Source organism: Bos taurus, chromosome 18, assembly GCF_002263795.3.
Source record: "Bos taurus isolate L1 Dominette 01449 registration number 42190680 breed Hereford chromosome 18, ARS-UCD2.0, whole genome shotgun sequence".
Classification (NCBI taxonomy): Eukaryota; Metazoa; Chordata; class Mammalia; order Artiodactyla; family Bovidae; genus Bos; species Bos taurus.
In genome coordinates this window covers 11,295,320-11,312,912 of record NC_037345.1, presented here as the reverse complement: position 1 = coordinate 11,312,912, position 17,593 = coordinate 11,295,320, and the positions used below count along the sequence as shown (strand labels likewise).

At 56.6% G+C, this 17,593-nt stretch overlaps 1 protein-coding gene and 1 long non-coding RNA gene across 8 annotated transcripts in view; one reads left to right on the top strand and one right to left on the bottom strand.

The window, feature by feature from the left end:
* The window catches only part of GSE1 (Gse1 coiled-coil protein), a 394,967-nt gene that overhangs the window by 335,162 nt on the left and 42,212 nt on the right, over positions 1 to 17,593 (bottom strand). The gene's annotated exons all lie outside the window — the stretch shown is intronic.
* On the top strand, positions 7,208 to 17,114 carry LOC112442265 (uncharacterized). 2 transcript variants are annotated; one of them, XR_009491189.1, is made up of 2 exons: positions 7,208 to 7,427; positions 14,068 to 17,114. It is a non-coding gene; the product is annotated as an uncharacterized lncRNA (long non-coding RNA). The 2 variants fall into 2 exon arrangements; XR_003030301.2 differs by having other exon boundaries at positions 7,208 to 7,521.

Below are 17,593 nucleotides of genomic sequence, written 5' to 3'. Positions count from 1 at the left end.
GGCATCCCCACCCAAGGAGAGCAGGTCCTACCGACCAAAGACCTTCTGAGCAGGTGCAGATGGGGGAGATAGCACCAGCCAGAACCACCTCTCCCAGCTTGGCTCCAGCCAAGATAAGGCTCCCAAAGGACTAATGCTGGTGTGTAAATATTAGATACTTCTGTCTCCGTCGAGACCAATTACACAGATCATGGCGGCTCCCGCAGGACTCTGCCTTCCACTTACTGTATCATCATTAACAGCCTATTAGGTAACAGCTGCTCAGAGAGCGCGCAGGCAGGGGGAGAGGAGGCTGCGGGGAAGAGGAGGGAGAGGAAAAGAGAGGTGAGGGAGAGGAGAGACAGAAAAGGGGGAAGAGACCAAAGGAGAGAAAGAGACAAAGGTGGCAAGGATGACAAAGACAGTCACAGAGAGTCAAGAAGCAGGGAGAGATGGGTAGACAGAGTCAGGCACAAAGACACACAGGAGAGAGCCAAGGGAGAGGGGGCTGTGAGCTCTGCGAGGGGGTGTGATGCTCCTGAGGCCCCAGACCCACCTCCCCACCAGGTTCCCCTGCAACCCCTACAGCCAGAGGCCTGCCTGTCCTTGGCCCCACAGGTAGACAGGCAGGGCTGCAAGGCCCCAAGAAAGCCCTTCTAAGGCCAGGGCTGCCCGCAGCAGGCCCTAACCACATGCCACTGGCTGATTTATCCCCCAGGGATTCCTATGGCCAAAAGATGAGAGTCACCACCACGGCACGGACTCCAGACCCTTCTACAGAAAGGCCCTCGAGTTCGAGTGCATGTCCAGCCTGGCTGCTCATCACACTATGGGTTTCTGACACTGCTCGGAAAAGAAAGGCAGGAATCAGCCATCTCCTGCAGCCATCACAGACCAGCCCCTCCCTACCTCCCCTCTTCAGGTCCCCAGGACAGGGACAGCCCACGTACCAACCTACGCAGGGGTGTGAAGGGACACACAGAGGCTGAGTGACCGGCCTGCCCAAAGCCACCAGGGAGCCCCTGGTGCTCAAGGCCAGGGACCCCAGGAGGTCAGAGCTGAGCTCCGCAGTCCTGGTGCACCTCCTCTGGGAGCGGCAAATTCTCTGCTGGAGGCTTAGGGACAAAACACAGCCCCCTGGGGCCAAGGGCTTGAGCCAGGCTCCCAGAGGAGGGAGAGAGGACCTGTGTGTCCAGCTGCGACCAGCACCCCTCCGAGGATGAGGCCTCTCCAGACCCTGAGCAGTCTCCAAGGCCACTCCTCCCCGCCACCCACGGGGCCCCATAGCTTCTGAGTCCTGAGATCCTCTGCCCTGAGCCTGGGCCTCTCGGCAAGGCTGCAGGCTTACCATCTGTCTGTCCTCCACCAAACCACAAATATTTACTGAGCACTCCCCATCCACAAGTGCAGGTCCAGGCACTGGGGACAGCGTGACAAGGGGATGTGGACCCTGCCCACGTGATGCCAAGGGTCCCTGTGCTCAGAGATGTATGCCAAAGGACAGTGGCCAAGGAAGGCTGCACTGACAGCGTGAAGGGGCAGCAGCCCTGAGGGGACACCAAAGCCACGGGAGAACGAACTTACACATCTGAGAAGTGGGAGGAGGCCACGGTGCAGGGGATGTGGGGGTGGCTACAAGATGAAGTCAGACAGGAAGTGGGGCTCAGATCTGGAGGCACCTCTTGGGCCCTAAGGCAAGGGCTGGAACCTCCTTCTAAGAGCACCGGGATGATGCCTCGGGGCACACAGTCTGGCCCTTCTACTAGGCTGCTGGGGCCAAGGGCAGGGGACGCACCACTGTGGGCCTGAATCCCCACTTCAGCACTCAGAAGAGATGACAGACGTCCCCCACCCAGGTCTGCTCTCTACAGAGCCCCCCTTTCATCACTTCCAGGCACAGTACCCTTGGCTGCCCCCCCACAGCCTCCTCTCCAGGCTGCGAGAGGTCTGGGGCCTTTAGGGGTGGGGGTGGGGTAGCCCCCGCTGGGATTTCGGGTTCCCAGCCCTGCAAAGCATTTTATTTCTCCTCCTTCAGGGCTGGGAATAATTAGGCGACCGGGAACATAAATCATGGCCTGGCCCTGTACATCTGCTAATCACATCTCCTGAGGATGGGCCAGGCAGGGGCGGACAGGGGCCCTGCAGCTGGGGCCTCGGGCAGGGGGGTCCATGCACCCCACATCCACCATGCTCCCAGCAAGGGTGTGGACCGCCGGTGGAGAGGGTGGTCCAGGTTCCCTCAAACTCACAACCACACACACACACACACACACAGATACACAAAGGCACACATGCCCACATATACACACACCCTGACCCACTACTGAGAGCACATCAAGAGACAAAACTCACATACACACATTCACATATACAGACGTGCCACCCCCCCCCCCCACACACACACACACCACGCACATGGGTGTGCGCACGCACACACACTCAGGATCCCTGGTGAGGAACTCCTGGAGAGGGATACTGCACTTTGGGGTTCTGGCGCCACCTAGGGTCCATCACTGGAACTGCCAGCCTGCACAAGGCTGACGCCAAGGCAGGGCCCCAGTCCCTCCTTCTCCCTCCAGCCAGAGGAGGAAACTTCTTTCTATTAAAGGCCCCTAATCTGTACCAATTCTGGCATATATGCATATAAAAAACTCGCAACTAACTGGCAATGGGCGTGTGGGGTAAGGACTATTTTAAGAATTAGATACATAACAAATTTAAGGTAACTTGCTTAAAACACTAAGGAATATAACTTTATCTCAACAATCCAAACAAAAGGGGCCCAAAAGGAGTTTTTATCACAGTCAGCAAGCTCCTTCTCCAAAAACAACAATAACATTAGCATCCAGCCAGGGCCACAGCTGCTTACCACAATTTTGATGAAAAGACCCTGATGCTGGGAAACGAAGATTGAAGGCAGGAGGAGAAGGGGATGACAGAGGATGAGATGGCTAGATGGCATCACCAACTCGATGGACATGAGTTTGAGCAAACTCCGGGAGTTAGTGATGGACAGGGCAGCCTGGCAGGCTGCAGTCCATGGGGTCGCAAAGAGTCGGACACGACTGAGTGACTGAAGTGATTCTTTTAAAACAAATTTACTTAAGGAAAAAGGGGTCTTATTTAAATAAAATAATGATTCAAATACTGGTGTAAGTGTCACATGAGGTGAACATGTCCAGCTGGAGACTTCCTCATGAAAGGTTCGCCTTTGGCATCCATCTTTCAGGAAAAAACAGCAGCCAGGGAAGGTTCATCGACCATCCAGGTCGCTCAGCACTGTGGTGGAGCTGGACATCTGGACCAGAGCAGTGTTCCGGACACAGAGTGGTCCCCTGGTCTGCATCTCACCCTCCTGCTGCCAGGCGGTGTGATGGGGTCTGGGAGGTGCGCCCACCAGGGTGACCATCCCCAGGTGCACGTCTCAGGTTAGTGGCCCATGGTGGGCGGGGCCTCTTGAGTCAGTGTGCCTGCGATTCAGTTTACCCTTTAATCCACACTTCAGCCTTTCACACGGCTCCAGGTGTGCAGCACTATTCTTACTAGCTAACACGCAGAAACAACCTCAATGTCCATCAACAGATGGGGGATAAGGAACATGTGGTATATACACACAATGGAGTATTACTCGGCCATGATAAAGAATGAAGTCTTGCAACTAGAGATGATCATCCTCAGTGTAGGAAGTCAGAAAAACAAATTCCACATGATGTGACCTACATGTTGAAGAAGGAATTCACAGGGCCTGGACTCCATCTTAGGCCCGTTCAGGCTGATCATGCTCAGCCACCCTTCCAATGGACTCCGAACTCTGTGTTTAGTGCCTATGAAGACAACAACAAAAGGATAAGACCCCCTCCAGACAGGGGAACCTTGAAGATCATATCTAGGTTACTCATCGCCTAAGAGAAAACATACACTAATCACCCCTTCCTCCAGACAGGCCATAAATTTTCTGCATCTATCGGAGTGTAAGCAATTATTGATTATTGGCTAATTGTTTAACTTAGCACATAGCACGTGAATGATGGGGTTATTGGGATTGTATTTTCCTTGGTTTATGCAAGTCTCAAAGGATTTGGAGTGGTGGGTTCAGACACGTACACATGGGGTATAAAAGATTTTCACAAATGCTGGTCGGGGTCCTTGGCTAAGAGACTCTGCCTTGGGCCCTCCGGTGTAATAAACTGCACTCCACTATCTGCATTGTCCTTCTGAGTGAGTTTGTTTCCCAGAACACGTGGCTACAACAATGTGGAAACTAAAATACGACCCAAATGAACCCATCGATGAAACAGAAACAGATTCACAGACAGAGCAAGTTTGTGGTTGCCGAGGGGGAGGGATGGAGAGGGAGCTCGGAGTTAGCAGATGCAAACTATTACACATAGAATGGAGTAAGGACAAAGCCCTGCTGAACAGCACAAGGAACTATACTCAGTATCCTGTGGTAAACCCTCATGGAAAAGAATATAGATGATTAACTGAGTCACTCTGCTATACAAAAGAAATTAACACAACGTTGTACATCAACTATACTCAGTTAAGAAAAAACAATTTTTTTAAGGCACCTAAACAACTTAAAAAAAAAATCACAGACCCTGGTGATGCCCCAACTGCGTTCAGGGGACAGAGTGGCCCAGCAGGGGCCCTTCCAGCTACACCCCTACCCGATCTCCCAGCCCCAGTGCGCTGGAGAGCTGCAGACCGAGTTCAAGGGCAAGACGTCTGGCCCTGAAGGAGCCTGGAGCCGCTGAGAGGCTTCAGGAGAGGGGAGGCTCAGTGGGAATTTTCAGCTAGGGGTGCGTGCATCCACGTGCCTCCTCATGGCTCTCCCAGCTCCTGCCTCTCCCCGCCCCCTCCAAACCCCTACCCAAATCCCCAGGAGAATGGCAGGGGGCACTGATGCCCACCCTGCTCACACCTCGCTCAATATTCATCTGTCCTCATGTAGGCAGATCAGACACCTCGCCCCCTTCTCCACAAGAGTAACAGTGGTCTGTCAGGAGCCCACTCTGGTCCCAGCTCCCTCCTACGGCCCTACTTCGGTATGTCTGGCCAGCCAGCACACAGTAAGTCTTCATCAGGGGTGAGATGAACTGACTAAAAGAAAGTAACAAATGGGAAGAAGGGGTGGAGCCAGCATGGGGGAGAGCAGCAGGCGCCAGCAGGCTGCAGCAACTGCTCCAAACAGGCCCGGGTCGGGGGCCACCTGGAGAACCCGGCAGAGCCCTACCCCCGCCTCCCGCCAAGCCCTCCCGCACCGGATCTCCACCCAAACCCTGCGGGGGGAGGGGCGAAGGGGGGCAGGCAGAGGGGCCAAGACAAGCAGAGGGCCTTCCAGAGCCCCCTTCCAGGAGGCGCGCCCGGGATTCCACCGACAGAACTGGGAGCCAAGGCTGACGAAATCCCGGCATCTGAGGATGCCGCCTGCCCGCCCGGGGTCCAGCTTCCCACAGTATCCTCTCCAGGGCTGCGAGGCATGGCGGGGCTGTGCAGGGCAGAGGGACAGAACAGCACCTCCCTTGGATGACTGCCTCCGTGGGAGGCGATAGTTCTGGAAGAAAAACAAACAGGCTCTGGGGGAGGGAGGAAGCAGGCAGCAGATGCTGGAGGGAGAGCTCTGGTGTCTGGGGGAGTCAGGGCAGACTGGCGGGTGACTGGGCTGGGGGTGGCCCCCCAGGTACCCTATGGCACCAGGCCAGGGTCAGGTCCCTAGGCTCTTCCTGCTGGGCCTTGCAGGGAACTCGGGCAGAGAAAGTGTCCCTGGCAGGGTGCCACTCCTGGGGGTCCCTATGCGCACGGCGGCTCCCCCATCGTGGGTCTGACAGCACAGCTGGCTGGGTGGCCCAGCCTGGAGCCCAGGCCCCAGTGCTCCCCCTTCCACTCCTACCCACCACCCTGTCTGCAGCCAAGCCCTTGCCTCTGCTCCCCGATACCCCTTCTTCATTCACTTGAGCAGTGACTAGGGGGTCCTAGGATGTATCTTGCCCACTCAAGACGCTGGGGGTCAGTGCAGCAGACAAGCTCATCCTGCCCCAAGGAGCTTCACTCAGCCACCTTCATTGGCTCCCCATGACTTCCAGGATAAGGCAAACCCTGAAGGGTGGAGCCCGTTGTCAACTTCAAATCTGGACTCCCCTCTCGGGATTCCAGTCAATGGGACAGGCCCCCAGAGTAGGCAGCTACTCAAGCTCACCGCTTCTCCAAGCCTCTGTCCATGCTAGGCCCTCGGCCTATGGCCCCTGTCCACCAGTCTTTGCAGAAGTCCCCCTCACCCCATCCACGAGCGTCTAGTTTTACACTGGAGACCCCTGGTGTGAGGCTGAGGTGACAAACACAATCAGAGTACACGAGATGCACAGGAGGCCTTGCAGGAGGAGAAGGGTGTGGGGCTGGGGAGGCGCTGGCAGGGGCAGCTGGGCAGAGGTCCTGGGGTACCTGGTAGGCGCCAGAAAGTCAGTGTGAAGCAGAGGGACGCTCCACCCGAAGTGGAGAGGGGACTGCTGCTGCAGGGCCCAGCTCACTCTCCTGCTCATGAACCTTCAAGGGCTCCCACTGCCTGGCCACAGAGTTCAAGAGATGCACCCAAGAGTGGGCATTCCCAGCCTTCACACTGGCTACAAGCTGCCCACCCACCTTTCCTCTGGATTCAGACACACATACCTGCTGCTCTCTTTTGTACATCTGACTGTGTGTGTTTCACAGCATCTCCCCCGGCCCTGCTCATGGAAGCCCTCAGCTCCATCCCGCCCAGCACTGTTCTCAGGCTATCTGTCACCTACAGTGTCACATTCCTGTGTGAGGCACCACTACCAGCCCATTCTACAGCCAAGGCTGAGGCACAGAGAGGTGAAGTCCCACACCCAGATCACACAGCTTGAAAATGATGAGGCTGGGCGAGGAACCAGAGAGGCATTACACGGCTCTGTCTGCCCGCAGCCATAGCCTTGGGCTGCCTGCTTTGCCTTTCAGTGGTTACTGTCCCCCCAGCCGGGTCCCAGGCCCTGGAGCTTCTACCCAGCCAGCCAGCCAGAGGTGAACACCGGGCCAGGACGGTCACACAGCGGGTTGATAATGAACCTATCACACCTGTATGGTGTCAGGTTAACACCAAAATCAGCACCACACGGAAGCCACAGGGCCCCACAGGAGGCCTCGGACTCCTCCAGACCTCAGTTTCCCCTCTCGGCAAGTGGGGGCCGAGCAGCTGGTCCTTAGGCCTCGCACTCCTCCCAGGAAGAAAGCCACATCACATCCGCTGCCCCTTCTGCCTCGGGCCCAGTGGCAGGCCTACCCTGGGAGCCACACCGGCAGCGGAGGAGGGAGGAGCCAGGAAATCCGGGCGGGCGGCGCCCACCCCCAGCCCCGGGCCCGGCGCCGGAGGGGGCGCCGGCTGCCCCAGAAACGCGCTCCAGATGGAGAGGCGCTGCCAGCATTCCTGGAAGGTAACGCCAGGCTGGGGGGCGGGGGCAGTCCGCGGGATACAGCCGCAGCCCGCTGCCAGATGTGCTTCACGAACAGCTGCCCCCGGCTAATAAGGTCAGCTCCTGGCTCCGGCGAGCCGCGCACCCACCGGCCACCTCCGCCAGCCTGGCACCCGCGCCCTCCTGCTTCCCGGGGTGGGCAGGCGGTGCACCCCCCACCCCCAGCCCTGGGGCCGTTGGGGAGAAGCCAGGCCCACACCACCCCTGAGGCGGTGAGGGGGAGCTCAAGCCCCCGCCCCTAAGGTGACGGGGAGGCGTCAGAACACCTCCACACCCGCGAGCTGTCGGTGGGGGGAGAGCTAAGAACCCACCCCTCCGGGGGCCAGAACCCCCTTGGGGTCAGGGAGGCATAAATAACCAGCACACCCCCCCAAGCCAACACTTCCATGCTGCTGGAGGAGGGGTGCAGTTCCGGGCTCGCTCTGATTTTCTGTTTTATTGGCTGTTTCCCTTCTATGACTGAAAGGGGAGACCTAGTGCTAAGTTTGGGGCCACAGCCTGAGGGGGAAGTGCTCACATTCCACGTGCCCCTAGGGTGGGGACCCCCACTCCAGGCTGGGCAGGCTGCCTGGGAAGGGCAGCTGCAGGGAACTGGGGCTCCGAGGACTCCCTGCCCTCCTACCCCACAGCCTGGCCCCTCTACTTCACCCCAGAAACACTCTGTCCTTCATCCAGAGAAGTGAGGTCACCTCCCTGTGGGTCACAGGGCAGGTAGGGGAGCTAGTGTCGGGATCAGGGCCCAGATTCCGCTCCTCCCTTCCACCCAGGTCCCCCACAGGGCTGAGGGCAGCTCCCCCCGCCCAACCCTCCCTACTAGATAAAGGCGCCGGCAGCCGCCTTTGTTTCTCTGGTGTAAACCAAGCCAGATGCGGTCTAATCCCCCAGCTGGGCTGGATTTGCTGGCGGCTGTGGCTCCATCGCCTCCCAACCCCTCCAGCCCCGCCCGCCCCGCTGTGCCCTCGGCCGGCGTTCCCAGGGTTGCTGGGGGAAGGGAGGGGGTTAATGACTTTGGAGCCTCAACCTCACCCACCTCCCCAACCTGAAGGCCAAGGGCAGAAATAAGATCCCAAGGGTCTGGGGATCAAGCCCTCCTGGGCCGTCTCACCTCAGGTGAGTCACGTGATTTCTCTGAGCCTCAGTTTTCTTGTCTGTAAAATGGGGGTAAGGAGGTCGCAAGCCACAGGTGGTAGGAAGCTCAGTAAGCTCAGATGCTATTACTAGGATTTAGAAAGATATTCACTTCCCTGAAAACCCACTGTGCGCCACATGGCCCTAACCACACACCCTAGCTCCAGGGCATGGAACAGCAGTGACAGCCACTTAGATGCCCACGGGAATGACTCATTCACTCCTCCCAAGAACCTGAGAACCCAAGGAGGCTCGGGCTAGTATACCCACATGACACAGATGAAGAAGCTGAGGCCCAGAAAGATTCCCAGATGAGTGAGAGGCAGGATTATTATTAAAAAGTGAGGAAGTGGCCTAGAGAGGTAAAGTGACTTGCCTAGGGTCACACAGCCAACGAAAGGGAGGCAGAATGGATGCACGAGGGACAAATACAGAAGGGGGAGGGCACCTTCCCTTGTAGCACTAGTGGGTTCTTCAAAGTGTGGTCTGCAGCCCTCCAGAATCAGACCCCCGTGACACTTGTTAAAAATGCAGGTTCCTGGGCCCTGGTCTGATCCTGCTGAACAACAGTCCCTGGGGGGTGGGTGCCCTAGGGGTGGGGGTCAAAGCAGCATTCCGCGTTGCTGACCGGGTGGTCCACACTGCACACGGTGGGGAGGCGGGGGGGCAAGGGCAGAAAGGACCTGGGGCAGGCCAAGCTGAAAGCAAGCAGCCCTGGAGGGGGCTCTGTTCCCTCAGGGACCTGGCCCACCAGCCCTGGGCCACCGGCTGGGAACACAGCCTCACCTGGGCTGGTTCAGCCAGGAGGCAGGCAGGGAGCCGAGCTCAGAACCTGCCAGGAGTGTCTGATGGACGCAGCGCCTCCTTCCAAAGGCCATTAATCATCCAGAGAAACTCCTTGTCAGTCTGTGTGTTCCCCCTGCCTCCACCCATGCACACTGTGCACACCACATGCACAGACACACCCACAAGAACACACACTACGCATACAGGCTCTGTGCGTACATATCACACACCCACAGCCCCCACATGACACACAAGAACACACACTATGCACCCAGGCTCTGTGTGTACACATGTCACACACCCACATCCCCCACATACCACACATGCAAGCACACACACTATGCACCCAGGCTCTGTGTGTACACAGATCACACACCCACAGCCCCCACACTATGCACACAGGCTCTGTGTGTACACACATCACACACCCACACCCCCCACGTACCACACCCACAAGCACACACACTATGCACACAGGCTCTGTGTGTACACATGTCACATACCCACAGCCCCCACATGCCACACATGCAAGCACACACACTATGCACACAGGCTCTGTGTGTACACACGTCACATACCCACACCCCCCCACATACCACACACTATGCACACAGGCTCTGTGTGTACACATATCACACACCCACAGCCCCCACATACCACACACACAAGCACACAGGCTCTGTGTGTACACACGTCACACACCCACACCCCCTCACATACCACACACATAAGAACACACACTATGCACACAGGCTCTGTGTGTACCCACATCACACACCCATGTCTCCCAGATGCACCACATAACACACTACACCGTCAACCCACACACATGCACGCAGCAATACAAACATGCAAACATACAGACGTGTGTGCACAGGCTGTCAGAGCAGTTCCCCCTGATGAAAGGAGACAAGCAGGGCCCCTGGAGCTGTTCTAAATGCCCCCAAAGGTGGAGCAGTCCCCACTGGAGGGCCCCAGCCGGGCTCCAGCTCCCCGTTCCCTTGGTTGGGGTGGCAATTCTGCCAACCTGGTGCCTCCCCAGTGCTTTTCATCCCCATCTGAAGCTCTGGCTGGTGGCAGTGATTAATAAAAAATGAGGAAATGAATTAATGATTGGCTGATAAATGTGGCTTGGCAGACGCCTCATCTTTGCAAGCAGCTTTGCAAGGGAGGGAGGTGACTACTCGGATTCTTGGGGCGAGAAGGCTGGTACGCTATTTCCCCATGCGTTGCACTAATGAGGACAAGGCCAGGCATCAGCTCTCAAGAGAGCCCTGGGACCAGAGGCACGCCCCCTGCCTCTGCCTGCCCACCACCCGCTCTGACCCACGGCCACATGCCCAGAAGCCCAGCCGTGGGAGTCCTGCTCAAGCCCGTCACACACTGGAACCCAGAGTCACTCATACGTCCATCCACATCAGAAAGGACACAGACACAGGGCTGATATCCAGGAGAGGCAACCAGGGTATACAGAAGCTTTCTTCAACTGGAGTAGTCATGGAGGCCTCCTGGAGGAGGTGACACTAGCATGTTTGATGAAAAGCAGCAGATATTCTGGGCAGAAGGGCAGGTACCTGAGAGCAGGGCGCTGCTGTTTCTGTGGGGCCTAAGAAGGAAAACCCAGGACATGGGGAGAGGGCCGCCTTCTCCCTGCCTTGCGCCTCACACAGGAACACAGCCAGACCTTGTGAGGGCCTGAGTGGCAGCACCCAACTGAGGACCCGTGTACTCTGCTCCCAAGCCCACACCCTAAGCAGCACCAGGGAGCAACCCTGTGCCTCTTTGCTCTGGACACTCATAGCCCATCCAGCGCCTGAGACCCCGTCTGCCTGCCCCTCTGAGGGTGTCTGACAGGGTGGTCTGAACTGCCTGCCTGAGGGGAACAGGCTGGTATGAAAATGGGCAGAACATTCACGTTCAGGTGAGGGCTGGCCATTCAGAGTGTGTCCCCAAGGAGGCAGGCAGCTCGTGGCCTCCTGCGATGTGCACGTTCCTCTGAGTTGAGAAGGCAGCTCCCAGGGGAGCAGCCGTGAAAGCGCCCGCCTCCCTGCGGCCTTGTAGCAACAGACACACCTCCAAAGAGAGGTAGGAACAGCCCACACCTTGGTTCTGGTTTGCCTGCCAAAAAGGTCACCACCGTTCATCTCCCCACTGGGAGGAAGCAAGTATGGCTGGGACCAGGCCCCATGAGGCTGGCGCTCCCTAAACCAAAGCACAGGGGCTGCCAAGCACCGGCACCTGCAGCTGTCAGAGAAGAGCCACAGACGGACACCCACCAGCTGGCAGAGTCAAGGGGTCCGCAGGCCAGGACCATGACGACTCCCCATGTGCTTTTGCAAGTTGTTCTAAATCTTTCAAGTTTTCTAAGGCATCATTTTGTGCTGTGGGAAGAGTAAGTGTTATTAAAGACACTCCTGGGGGAAGGAGCAGAAATGACCTTGCTACAAAAATGAAACTGAAGGTTTAGACGGGCTTTGGGGGCTAAGCAGTTAGCTGCCTCAGTGGAAGACCCAGTGGAGCCTGCATTATCACTCACACAGGCACCTCTGCCCAGGGAGCTTCTAGGGAAGGAGGGGGAGCTACAGTCAGCCAGCTGTCTCCCATTCCAACCACACATCCAGCTATTGGTCCATCTATCTGTCCATCTAAGCACCTGTTTAACCATCAGCACATTCATGCCTCCATTCATCTGTCCATCTATCTATCCTTCACCTTTCCATCACTCACTCATCTGGAGTAAGCAACTTTTTCACTGTATCTAACCAGCATCTGTCCCTCCCTGACCCAGTGACCCCGTCCACCAACAGACTCCTTTCCCCTCTACAAGGGTGGGCCGGTCAGAATCTTCCTTGGCACATTTCCCAGGAATTCCTCTCCGTGCCCTCTTTGGAATCACTAGATGCTAGCCTAGAACTGACCTTAGCCATCTCTGACCCGTGAGGAGAACATGCCCAAGGATGCATTCCACACAGGGGAAAGCAAAGCTGAGGATGGAGACCGGCGGAAGGACTGATGCATCTGGATCCAAGGGTGCCTGGGCTCAGCTGCACCGTCACTGGTTACAGGAGTCCACAAACACACTTTTGGAATTGGGTTTGTGGCATTTGCAAACAGAGAGGAGTGTGGGTAACACGAGCTCTTCCAGTACAGTACAGGGTGATTTAGAACCTTCTAGATGTTCATTCCTGAGTCACACAAGGACGCCCAAAAGACAAACACGCCCTGTTGCAGCCTTCCAGAGGCTGACCCCCAGCTCGAGGTGCAGTTCTGAAACGAACGCGGAGGAAGCACCCCGCCCAGATGCTCGATGCCAGCACGGGGTCCACAGACCCAGGCCAGGCTCCTGCCACTGAGCCTCATTCCTCATCTGTAAAATGGAGGTGGCAACCCCTGCTTGAAGATCAGGCCAATTGGGCTGCTCCCCACCAGCCATTCCTATCTGCTTCTTTTTCTGATGGCAGAGCCTGCCGCGCGTGAAGTCTGGAAAGGTCAGATACTTGTATTCCCAGCACCTTGCAATTACAGATGGGCATGTGACCCAACTTGGACAGATGGACCCAAATTTGCTAAGGTCTTCTGGAAAACACCCTTGCCCCAAAGAGAAAATGGCAAAGGAGACCCCATCCCTTCCCATTCTGCTTTTGGATGCTATCCTCCTGTAAGAATGCGATGCTTGGAGCTGTGGCAGCCAGCTTGTGACCAAGAGGAAAGGGCTGAGACTATTATACTTGGATTCACTTTAATTTAAGGGAAAGGTTGCCTCTTGCACACCGGGGGCTAGGGGCTGCAGCTGGCACTGTCAACATTGGCTGTAGGAGGTGATCTCGTGAAGAAGCTAAAAGCATGGATTCTGGAATCAGCTCTATCTACTACTTGCTGGCTGTGGGACCTTTGGTAATTTACTTAACTCCTCTGTGCCTCCATCACCTTCTCCATAAAATGCGAACAGTATTTTGCGAGTGTTAAGCAACTTAGTATACATGAAAACATTTTGCACAGTGCCTGGCACATAGAAAGTGCCCCCAGAGGACATCAGCTCTAATTAGCCATCACTGTCAGAGAATGGGGGGGGTGCAGGAGGGCCAGGCCCCGGGGGGAAGCCAGGTGGGCACAAAGGCCCCGCCCACAGAAGCGGAACGGGAGCCGCAAGCCTGCTCCCGGCCTTGGCACTGCGGAGGCTGTGCTGACTTGCTCTGTGTTCGCCCTGCCAAGGCCAGAGCAGCTGGCTCCAGCCTGCCGATGCCTGCAGGGAGAGACACCCCTCCATGCAGCCGCCCGTCTCCCTCCACCCCTGCCGACCCAGAGCCAGCGTGGCAGCCCCGAAGTGGGCACCCTGTCGGCCTGGGGCAGACCTCAGCCCAGGTCCACAGAGGCCCCCCACCCCAACTCTGCAAGCTGTGCTCCTGACTCCAGCCAAGTAGCCTCCCCTTCGAGGAGGAGGTGGTGTCCCTCCACCCCTCCCGCCAGAGCCGACCATGGAAGCAGTTCCATTTGGCTGCCATACTGCAGTGACTCAAAAACAGTTGTTTGGCTTGTCGGACGCCCAGGCCCTGCACAGCTCGGAACAGACTGCGGGGCTGGGGGCCTTGTAACTTGGGTGTGTTCTCTCCCCAGGGAGGGCGGGAGGCCCCAGGCCCCTTTGCAGCATGGTACACTGAGACACGTCTCTGCATCTTCTTTTCATCAGAAACGATAGAGCTGCCCTCCTGCCAGACTGCATCCATCCACGACACATGCGGTTCTCGCCGGCCTGGGAAGCTGCCAGAATCAGTGTGAGCAAGGTTTCTACTCAGGTGGCTCAGTGGTGAAGAATCCACCTGCAATGCACGAGACGTAGGTTTGATCCCTGGGTCAAAAAGATCCCCTGGAGGAAGAAATGGCAACCCGCCCCAGTATTCTTGCCCAGAGGACCCCAAGGACAGAGGAGCCTGGTGGGTTACAGTCCATGGGGTTGCAGAGTTGGACACGACTGAGCAGGCACAAGGTTCCTACGCAGTCAGGGGAGGGGCTGCTCACTCCGGACATCTGGCATCTCCATGACAACCCCAGACACAGGCGCCGTGGTTAGGCCTGTTCTGAACGTGAGGACACGGAGGCTCAGAGGCAGAAGTACCTCGCCTGGGTCACAGCGCTGGTTTGCGGCAGGGGAGGACTGGGTCCCAGGCTCAGGTGATCTTAAAGCCTTGGCATTAACTGCATGACTCAGCACCCCCAGAAGCTTTTGGCCCAAGAGCTTCGCCCTCCCCATCCTGGCCATCCTGCATGTTGCTGCCCAAGAACGATGCTCAGGAACCTCCCCTGCTCACCCACCTTCAGAGGCTCCCCAGCACCCACAGTAAAAAAAACACAAACCCTCTGTACAGGCCTCTCCATCTCTGATCTCCGACATCATGCCTACAGTCCATTCACTCCTCACAAGCTGAGTGCTAGGGTCCGTAGAGACTGGATCACACATCTGCCCCAGCAGGCCAGCTGCACCCACCGCAGGGCCTCTGTGAGCTGCCCCTCTGTCTGGAAGCTGTTCTCCCCCCATGCCCCGTGGCATGCCTGCCCTCCATCCTGGGAGAGGCCAGCCTGTTCATCCCAGGCAGTGCTCCCCACCGCCACCCCACCCCAGTGTCTTCTCTACTACACTCTTCTCACTACTGGCAGGGCATCCTGTGGCATCGATTTATGCTTAACGTTTAAGGCCTCCGATCAGATGGTGAGGCAGGACCTGGCCTGTCTTGTTTCCTGCTGCACCCCCTGTGCCCACACACGGCCAGCATGCAGGACACGCTGAGTGAATTAGTGAATGAGTTCCCTTCTCCCAGGGCTCCTCACGGAGCCAGCATGTATACGGAGTCCTGACTGGCCTGAAATAACCTCCCTGCTACGTTCTCTGCCTACGCTTATCCTCTGCGACTCCCAGAGTTTCCTTCAAATTGGCCCAACAATCCCCGACTCTGGCCCCAACCTGCAAGTTCTCCTCCAGGACAGGATGCCGTCCAGAGGCTCCTCAGTCATGCAAACATCCCCAAACTTGCCTGTGTGGTTCCTGCCACCTCAATCACCCTTTCCAGCCACCTCCTGCACATCCCACAGGAGCCCTTCAAGTATTCCCTCCCTTGCAAGGTAGAGCTGATCACATCCCCTTTTGACACTTCTGTCCTGTGGACACACACCCACTATGAGGGCCTCATGCATTTGCCTTCACTGATCATGAGGCTGCATGCATACAGCAGGTGCTCACTACACCATTAGAGCATAACCCACCATTTCTTCTCATCCTTCACAATGTACAGGCCTCCCTGACTGGACAGGAATGCTCTGATGGCAGGGGCTCTTTTGTTCATTGCTACATCCTCAGTACAAAATCCAGAGAAGGCAATGGCACCCCACTCCAGTACTCGTGCCTGGAAAATCTCACGGACGGAGGAGCCTGGTGGGCTGCAGTCCATGGGGTTGCGAAGAGTCGGACCCGACTGAGCGACTTCACTTTCACTTTTCACTTTCATGCATTGGAGAAGGAAGTGGCAACCCACTCCAGTGTTCTTGCCTGGAGAATCCCAGGGACGGGGGAGCCTGGTGGGCTGCCGTCTATGGGGTCGCACAGAGTTGGACACGACTGAAGCGACTTAGAAGCAGCAGCAGCAGTACAAAATCAGATGCCTGTTAAATGGATGGATGGACCAATGCACTGATGGATGGACAGGTGGATGCACGGAAGGACAAAAGGAAGGAGGAATGGATGGATGGACTGGTGGGTGGACGCCCGAAGGAAAACAAGATACATGGACAGGTAGATGCCACGAGGAGCCAGGCAAGACAGAACTATGAAGGGACGGGGGAGGACAGGCAGGTGCATGGCAGACAGATGGGCGATGGACACGCGTGTGGACAGTGCAAAGGAAATCGGTGGATGGATGGGTAGGTGGAAGGACGGATGGCAGGCAGGCAGGCCAGACGCATACACGCATGGGATGGATGAAAGGACAGAGAAGATGCACGCACGGAGGACGGCTGGGCAGGCAAGTGGGTGAGGAGGACGGCCGCTACTCAGGCCACTGATCTCTTATGGGCAATCTCAGTGTTCTGACCAGATGAAGAGCCCCCCAAAGGAGCCTCCCCCCCTCACCAACAGGTGCTACCACTGCTCTGAGTGAACAGAGGGGGTGGGTATCTCCTCAGTTCTCCAGCTACACACACACACACACACACACACACACACACACACACACACACACACAACACACACTCCAGGAGCATCTCAAAGAGCCTGAAGACTGTGTGGAGAGGCTGCCATCATAGCAGTGGACACTCATGGGCCCTTACTCCCTACCCGGCCCTGTGCCGAGCCCTTCCCTGGATACCCCACAACGCCCAGGCAGCAGGTGGCTCACTAACTTTATCAACAGGGAAACAGGTCCAAAGGGGCTAGATTACCACCCGCAGTCACAGAGCTGCAGGAGGCTGAGCCAGGGGTCAAACCCAGAGCCTGAACTCTCAGCTACTCTGCTGCCAGCAGGCCCCAGCCGTGGCCACCACGTTCCACCTCCTACTTTATGGCATTTTCACTCTCTCTGTCCTTCCTCTGAAATCTACTTAGTGTTTCTTACTTCATAATCTCCGTTAAGTCAACTCATTTTTTTAAGCTTAAATATATTTATAATGTACATGACTACCCTAAAAGGAAAATCAGTATTAAGCAACATAAGTGGAAAATAACCCTAAAAATACATACTGTGAAAACGATGCAATGCTATTCAATTTTAGCCAAATAAAATGCCCAATGAAGGCTCGGGACCCAAGACCTATTCTCTCTCTATTAAAGATGGAGATCAGCGAGCGTGGTGGTTTAAAAACATATCCATGGATGCTCTGACATGCCTCCCCCTGAAGAGGCAGAGCCCTTGAGTGTGGGCCAGACTTAGGGATTCGCGTCCCGTGAAGAGAACAGGGCAGAAGTGACCACGCATGGATTCTGAGACCAGGTCATTTGAGGCACTGAGGCTCCCCACTGGTTCTTTCTTGGGTCACTGACTCTGGGCAAAGCCAGCTGCTCTAGGGAGACACCCACACGGCAAGGAGCTGAGGCTCCAGTCAAGGCTGTGTGAGGCGCCATCTTGGAGCTGACCGCCCAGCCCCAGTCAAACCTTGTTTTAAACTACAACATTTGGGGGCATTTGTGACACAGCAAGCAATAAGGGGGCGCTGAAGAGAGCCCGAGACTC